Source organism: Triplophysa dalaica, chromosome 7 (assembly GCF_015846415.1).
Source record: "Triplophysa dalaica isolate WHDGS20190420 chromosome 7, ASM1584641v1, whole genome shotgun sequence".
NCBI classification, from domain to species: domain Eukaryota; kingdom Metazoa; phylum Chordata; class Actinopteri; order Cypriniformes; family Nemacheilidae; genus Triplophysa; species Triplophysa dalaica.
Window position 1 is genome coordinate 14,519,398 of NC_079548.1, and position 8,441 is coordinate 14,527,838.

Here is an 8,441-nt window from a genome sequence, read left to right on the forward strand (position 1 = left end):
TTAGTGTTTGAAGGAAAATATCCTTTAAGGGTAAGGTCACCAAAAAATGTTGACATCATTTACTCACCCTTTTGGCATTTGACACCTGTATGACTATCTTTCTTCTGCAGAAGACAAAAGGAGATATTTTGAAGAATGTTGGTAATAGAACAAAACCCGAACTCACAGATAAAAAACTTTTTTGGAATTTCTCGATTCAATCATGTACATCAGTTTCACACGACTTTTCTTGCAATACATTTTTTTATGTTAAAAACTTTGTATAATAAACAAATTGTGTGGAACCGATTTACATGATTCAATTGAGTAATTCCAATAAACCTTTCATTACAGTTCATTTCTATTGTATGGACACAAAATCATTGCAAGTCCACGGGTACCACCATTGTTTGGTTACTAACATTTTAGAAAATACTTTAATTTGTGTTCTGCTGAAGAAAGAAAGTCGAACAGGTTTGAAATGACAAGCGGGTGAGTAAAAAATTATAGAATTTTCGGGTGAACTATACTGTATTTCTTTAAAGGGTGAATCTCATAGATTTAAAAGTCCAGATACACAAATGTGACCCTGGACAACAAAACCGGTCTTTTTGGTCAATTTTTTAATAATTGACTAATTGAGCTTTCTATTGATATATGAGTTGTTACGAAAGGACAATATATGGTGGAGATACAGACGTTTATAACTCTGGAGTCTGAGGGTATAAAAAAATCTAAACATTTAGAAAATCGCCATCCACTCACAAAAATATTTTTTTATTTATTTATTTACGGTAGGAAATTTACAAAATATCTTCATGAAACATGATCTTTACTTAATATCCTAATGATTTTTGGCAATAATTTTGACCCATACAATGTTTTTGTAATGTAATGTATTTTTGGCCGTTACTAAAAAAGTTCCCGTGCTACTTAAGACATGTTTTGTGATCCAGGGTCACAAATGTGTTTTTCATGCTAACCATTACCAATAAAAAACGATTAATTTTGTTTAAAGAATAACATTTTGATTTTGAATACATTTATGTCTTGGGATAATAGGTCAGTGTACGTTGACTGTAACCTCTGAAACTGCTATGCTAAATAATTAATTCTAGCTGTAATTTAAAATTCTAATCAGATGAGCAGATCACTCAGGTACAAAACTGCATGACCCCAAAACTTTATAGTATTTCCAAGTCAAAGAGATTCAGAAAAGTTGAGAGCATCTGGATGAGGAAAAAAGTTTGCATCTGTCTCCACCCAGAAGTCTCCAGCAAGCTGTCGCTATAGCATGACAGATGACAGAGACACCTGGGCTTGTTATCCTGCTGCGTGCACCAGGTTCAAATACCTCACAGGTTAGTGAGTGTGTTTGTGGATTGCTGAGTGAGATTGACTGCACAGATATGTGAAGACATAAGTGCGCTCAAAGGTGCCTGACTAGTGAGTTTCACACAGAGGGCTAATTTTCTTCCAATCTGTGCTCTTTATATACACACACACAATCACTCATCCTGCTCCCCGCTGCACTCACTGATCCCATTTAACAAGGTTTATTGGGCTGTATAAACAAGTGAAGGTCTCTCTCACAGAAAGCAAACCCTACTACCCTAACATCTGGCAGGCTCTCTCCCAAACACCAGGGGACAGCCCATTCACTTGGATATCCCAATTAACATCTTCTCTGATCCTTTTAAAATTTCTTGAACCAAGTTAAAAGCTGTAAGAGCGCTAGGCTGTTAGACTTCTGAACTGCACATTAAACTAACCACCAAAGATAAAAATCTGACTGATACACCTGAGATTCGATCCTACAATGATATGCCGCCCAAAGGCCCGTCGACAAACCTGAGAAAATGTTTTTTGATGCCAAGCCAATTATTACAAGAAACGATTTTATTTCAGTGAAAAAACAAACATGAAACAGTTCATAGAACATGATCAGTTCTTTTTGACATAAGTCCTAATGAAGACGAACAGACCAAGACTAAGGCGTCATATGTTTGCCACACAGACTAAATCAAGTATTTAACAGCCTGTGTCATGGCGAGTTAGACGCAGTAATTTGTTTTTCTAGTTAAAATTCATGTGCCTTCTGAGACGGTGGCCTTGTCCAAGGCTGTTAGCAATGGCTCAAAGTCTCAGGAGCATGATGACAAGATTTAGACTCCAAATATACAACAAATGAACATGTGCCAGAAAGAACTTTTTACACAACTTTCCAGTACAAGCTGAAGCAAGATTATCTCCGGGGTATAAGGAGGTTAAACTGGAGGCAATTTCATTTCTTTGGGATCTGTAGAACTAGATAATATGTGAGAAATATTCTTCAAGTAGATAAAAACATGTTTTGCTTTATAGAGCATTTCATTGGATGTGCGCCCCTGGACTCCAGTTAACTTCCGGTCTGTGTTTGTTTATCGGACTGGCTAGTGTCTTATAATACAACAATTTATATTTTATCTAATTTATGTTAATATTAATTTACAGAGGGATGCACCGATACCATTTTTTAATGACAGAGTATGATTATCTGTTTTCTGGTACTCGCCGATACTGATGCCGATGCCTGTAACTTTTCACAACACAGTGAGACTAATCAAAATTGAATAGCTTCATAATTACAAACAACTTCACCTTAAACACATTATGAAAAAAAGTGCTTGTCACAAAATTTCAAAGCAAATTTCACAACAAATTTCAGTCAGTTCTGTCAGCTATGTCAGGTGAGGTATTGGACTTTGGTATCGGTGCATTTTTACGAGTGCGTAAAAAACATTTTGTTAACCGTTGCAATATGCCATCTGAGAAATAACCTATTATAAATACTAAAAGCTGACATCTCTGAATTTTTTTTAATTGGGTATTACTTTATAGAAAGTTTGAATGCTGAAAAAAACTATATTGCTCATTTTTAGTTAATGTTAGAATATGCATTTACTGATGTTAACAAATACAAACTTACTATAAAGTGTTATCTACCAGACATGACAAACTACCTATTGTTCCCTCAGTTCTGCTTTTTTTGAAAATGCTGTCACTTCATGTTGTTCTGTCACATCATCTATCCTAACCAGAGCACCGGGGCAAGGCCCCTCCGTCACTACCCTCCGCATATTCCTGTTTCTCTCTCACAGGCCCGATCCCCCTGAGAAATGTGACACTGACACGCATGATTCACTGTATGGGTTAATGTCAGCTGCCAACACACATAGCACACAGCAATGAATCAAACCAATATTTCATCCCACTCAGCTATAAAGAGCCTGAAGGTATCTGCACTCACTGGGCTTCGTATGAATATATATGAGACCCCTCATGGCTCCTCTTGTCATGTTTGTCACAGACATATTTATCAAGGTGTGATAAAGCACAGGAATACACATCATGTGTGAAAGTTATCCCGCTCCCCACCTTTCAGACAATATAAGTCTGTGTAATAAAATGCTCAGTTTTCAGGAATCATATTGGTTTAGTACAAAAGTACAAAAGCTGTCACTCGGTGGTACCCTTTCACAAAGTGCACGCTTGCACCTAGTGGAATATTAGCACCTCAAAGGTAGTACAAATGTATACAAAACAGTACATGTTAGTACCTTTCAAAGAGTAGGGTGCCAGAGAAACCTTTTGTACATTTTTTCTGAGTGTACTTTTGTTCGGTGAATTTTGGTCTCCTTAGCAACATCTGTGGTTATAATATGATATTGCAACCCACATTGTCTTGTTCTACTCAGATCAATATGGACGGATTCATCTTAACAACATAAACAAACGTTACTGCGCATGCACACTTTTGGGTTTTATTTATTAAAATGAACATACAACAAAATGTAACTTATCGTTTATTTAATACAATTATTATACCGTAAAATAATACTATATTGTAAGACACTAGCAACTGGGGGTCAGGCACGCGTGCGTCCAAGGAAATGGCCTATTATGGTTGGAGGTTAATGTATGTGTTGCAGAATAAAGTTTTGATCATGTTGAACTTGAAATTTGATTAAGATAGAAACCCACAGGCAAAAGCAGAGGGAAAAACTGTACTCTTGCCAGAGGTGAGAAGGAGATTCTGGGAATATAAGACAAGCCAAAATAAATGTTACCCAGGTGTTTACCAAGGGGCAAATCTGCCTCCCAGCTGTCACTACCGAGTGGGCAACCAGGAGACAGCCAGTGACCCAAAAAACTCTCTCCTTGAGCGTCGCCTCCTCTCCTCCTTCATGCCACACAAAAACTTTTAGCTCCATCTGTGTTCTGCGTATCTACATCTGAACATGTGAAATATCTAGAAGGAAGTGCATGGCACACAGCACGGTGTTGTATGTATACATGTCGTATTTTCATTTCCATGCATCTGAGTGATCATGTTTGCGTTTGCATCAGTTTTCTCATCGACATGAGAGTAAAAGCAGAGCTTTGTGAGGCAGTTGAGTGGGAGGCAGCCTCTGTACACAATGGCTGATGATTTGCTCTGTTCCCTCCTCCGCTGAAGTGCCAGAGCATCCTTCCTCCCCAAAGTGCACCTCTCCAAACATGCAATGATAGCGCTGATTTTAATTACCTCTCATGACTGCCGAGGTTGTGGCTGCCTGACGCACAGCAGGGATGATCTTTCGGATTTATCTCTGGAAACACCTGCACTTCTTTAGCCTGCTCTCTCTTCTAGACAGATGTGTTCGGTGATCTCCTCTAAGCAATGGTTAATGTCTCTGATGTCTGAGTGGGAATAACACAAAAACAGTTCAACGGAAACTAGAAAAGGTATTTATATACACATAATTACAGTCATCTCCCAGTGTGTTATATAAGATATAACAAGTGTCTCCCCTCTTTCTTCCCTTTTTTCTTTGTCTTGCTTTCTTATCTTTTTTGTTACACCTATCTATTAAATCAGCTGGCATAATCAGGTCTTCGCTGGACCATTGACCACATAGATACCCTTCACCAGAGCTTCTGGGGGATGTGTTTGGGACCCTCAACTATTCCTGCTGTTGTCTTCAAAACAAAAGATAAAATAATCTTGAAAAAATATTGTTGTGATTGTGTGGTTCAGCTGAAGGGGATATAACAACTTTAAAAGGGAAGTAGTAAACAAACAGTTAATGACATTTTTTTTTTTTAATTGTCAATTCTTTCCTACCATAAGTCCAAGAATTTTCCCATAAAAGTCAAGTTTTATGAAAATCTGCACAGATAATCCACTTAATGTAACCCTTGGCGGCCATCACTTGAGCTAAATGAAGTCGATTTACAGTGATAACCTGTGCTAAACTGTCTGAAGTTAAACTAGTGTTAAAAAGACAGCTAAGGCCTGCTGTGGAGAAGATAGTAGATGACGGACAGGTAGGTGACCATCAGTCACTTCTTCCTTCTTAGAAAATAAGGGTTTGGTGTGAGAGCAGAGAGCCACCACTGAAAACTCACAATCTCTCAGATGTGGCCTTGATTGAATCTAGAGAGTAGGAGGAGACATTTTAATCACTCAGGTAGATTATTCATGAGCTATACCACAGGTAAACGACTGCCCCAAGCAGACAATATTGACCTCAGGAAAAAGAAGAGATGGAACCAGAGAGGACGATACAACGCAAAGATGGGTTGACTGGTCTCCAGCTTCTGTCAATAAATTATTTGGTGCTTAACCCATACTAACATCACATATGGTTTTTCTGTGGTAAAAGTGTAGTAACTGTAGTTTTACTTGAATGCTTCATTTTTGTGAGGGAATACGTAAATTACTACATTTGGAAGCCTTTTTCCCCGTAAACTTTAAAAAACAAATGTACTGTAATTCAACTCTTGGTATCATTTAATGTAAGACATTAATATGAGTGTAATGTTGTCAGGGTCCCAGTCCGTGTTTCCCGTGTTTGCAAACTTTTATGGTACTTCTACCATGCCATGTTTTGTAGTCCTTTGTAGTTTTAAGTGTTAAATAGTTCCTCCAGGTGTGTTTTGTTATCCTATTAGTTTCAATGTATTTAAACCCCAGTGTTTCTTTGGTCATGTGTGAGTTGCTGTTTGTTCAGTCCTGTTCCCAATGTTGCCTATTTGCACGGGATTAGTATTATCTGGGGACCTCGTGTGATCTAAGAAATAACCTTCTCACATCCGTTTTTCATGTGGCGCATTCGCATGGGATAAGTGAAGCCTGTGGTTTTACTAAAATGTACGGACTTATTTCCTGGATATGTTGGCGAGGCTTTGTGTGTATATATAGTTCTATAACCTATAGTTTTATGTAATGTATGATCACCGAACGCGATCACGGGTCTCAAATGTTACGAGAGTTCCCATGAGAAATAACAAAATTGGGAGACTCCCGGTCAAAATGACAGTGTTAGCAGGTAAGGATATGATGCAGCACCCGAAATAATATCAAAACACTTCAACACAATTTCCTACTATTCACAAAGGTGAATTTAACCTTGAAAAAGGATATTTGAGTCCGCCAAATCACAGAGATACCGATTCGCACGGGACTAATATTATCAAAGGACTTCGGGGTTCGTCAAAATATGGTGGGTAATTTGTGGATGAATTTTTCCTTTACACAGGATTAAAATCACAGACAACCTCTGCAAATCTTTCAAATGACTAGAGGATCCCAAGTATACTAATCCCATACAAATAGGGCTTTGGTCAGTGCCCTGCCCTTTGGATAATTTTTGTTTCTTGTATCTTTGTTCTTTTATTTTTTTTCACTTTATTTTTTTGTTTATTAAAATCTGACTGAATGAAGATCCGCTGCCTCCCTTCCTGGATTACTCATTGTTACAATATATTTAATAATTTCTGAACAACCACACTTTGTAAGTATAAACCCATGTCTGACAATAAAATATGATCATATTGTGCCAACAGAAACTCGCTAAAGCAATTAAGCTTTAAACAATCTCAAAATACTGGATTGATGCTAAACACACGTCAGACAAAAATTGGTGTTAAAGGGATACTCCAACCAAAAATGAAAATTCTGTAATGAATTACTCAACCTTTCACGCAAAGAAAGATATTTGGAAATATGTTAGCATCTGAGATTAATGGGCTAGTGATAAAATTGACGGTCAAAGTTGTCCCAGAACTGTTTGTTTTCCTAAATTCTTCAAAATATTTTATTTTTAGTTAAAGTTTTTTTCTACTATGGTAGTCAATGTTGCCCCAGAAATCTCAGTTGCTGTAAATGTGTACAGGTTTGGAACAACTTGAGAGAATTTTATGTGGACTGTCCCGTTAAAAAAAGTTTCTTTGCTTTCCAGTTTGGGAAAAAACTGTTAAAATGGAAGACATCTCCATATTAAAGGTGGGGTGGTTGATTTGGAAAGGTCCTAATTTTAGCATGCTAGCACATTGAAATTATAATCCCACCCTCTATGCGCTTCGGCGTCCAAAACCACACCTCCTTCAAACACATGAATGTATTTCGTAAATCCACGTAACGAATTACAAACTAAAACCATTAAATTCTTCTCAAAGCATGTACATAACTATCCAAAAGAAAAAGAGCAACCATCTTTTAGACACTGTGCCTTCCCGAGCCGTCTCCATAGTGTAAAAGCCAAACCAATTTTAATTCCAGTTTTTTACTCTTTCATGGTCCAGACGTTCTCTCCTCACTGCTCTTTGAAAACTGAGTTTCTGTTTGTAGATTTACATGTTTCTGTTGGTTCCGTAGTAAAGTTTGATCTTTGCAGATTGTCCGCCATTTCTCTACATTGACACGGTGGACATGCGCGCGCTGATGACGTATGATGTAGATGGTGGTCTAGTGGGTTAAACCACTGAACTGGTAAATCAAAGGTTGCTGGTTCGATCCCAGCAGCTGCCACCAGTGTATCCTTGAGCAAGACACTTTACTCCATGTTGCTCCAGGGGGATTGTCCCTGTAATCGGTGCACTGTAAGTCGCTTTGGATAGAAGCGTCTGCCAAATGTCTAAATGTAAATGTAAATGTAAATGTCTGCGTGAACACGGTGCGCTGAAAATACACATGAGATGACCAGTCACAGCATTTGACCAGAACGTTTTGATTGGGCGAACGTTTTGTGGTCCCACGACTTTCACAAATGATAAACAATAATAAAAATATTATTTGACTACTATACTTCTTGTATACAGGATGTAAAGAGATTTCCAACCAACATGACAAAACATGTTTCTGGACAGGATCACCCACCCTGCCTTTAAGTAGAAAGTCCACTTTATAATAATAAAACAATGCAATAATGTCATAAGTAATAAATATATTCTTATATTTGTTGGCTTTAGAATTTAATAGAAACATAAATGATGCCCTTATTGTGTAAAACTCATTGGTACTCAAACACACTAAGACACTACCAGAATTTGTGAGTATATTCTGCCATCTTGTGGATCTAAATTACAAAACAACTTTATATAATTATATATATTAAAAAAAGAACCCTCTATTAAAATAATACTATGCTTATTGCTTA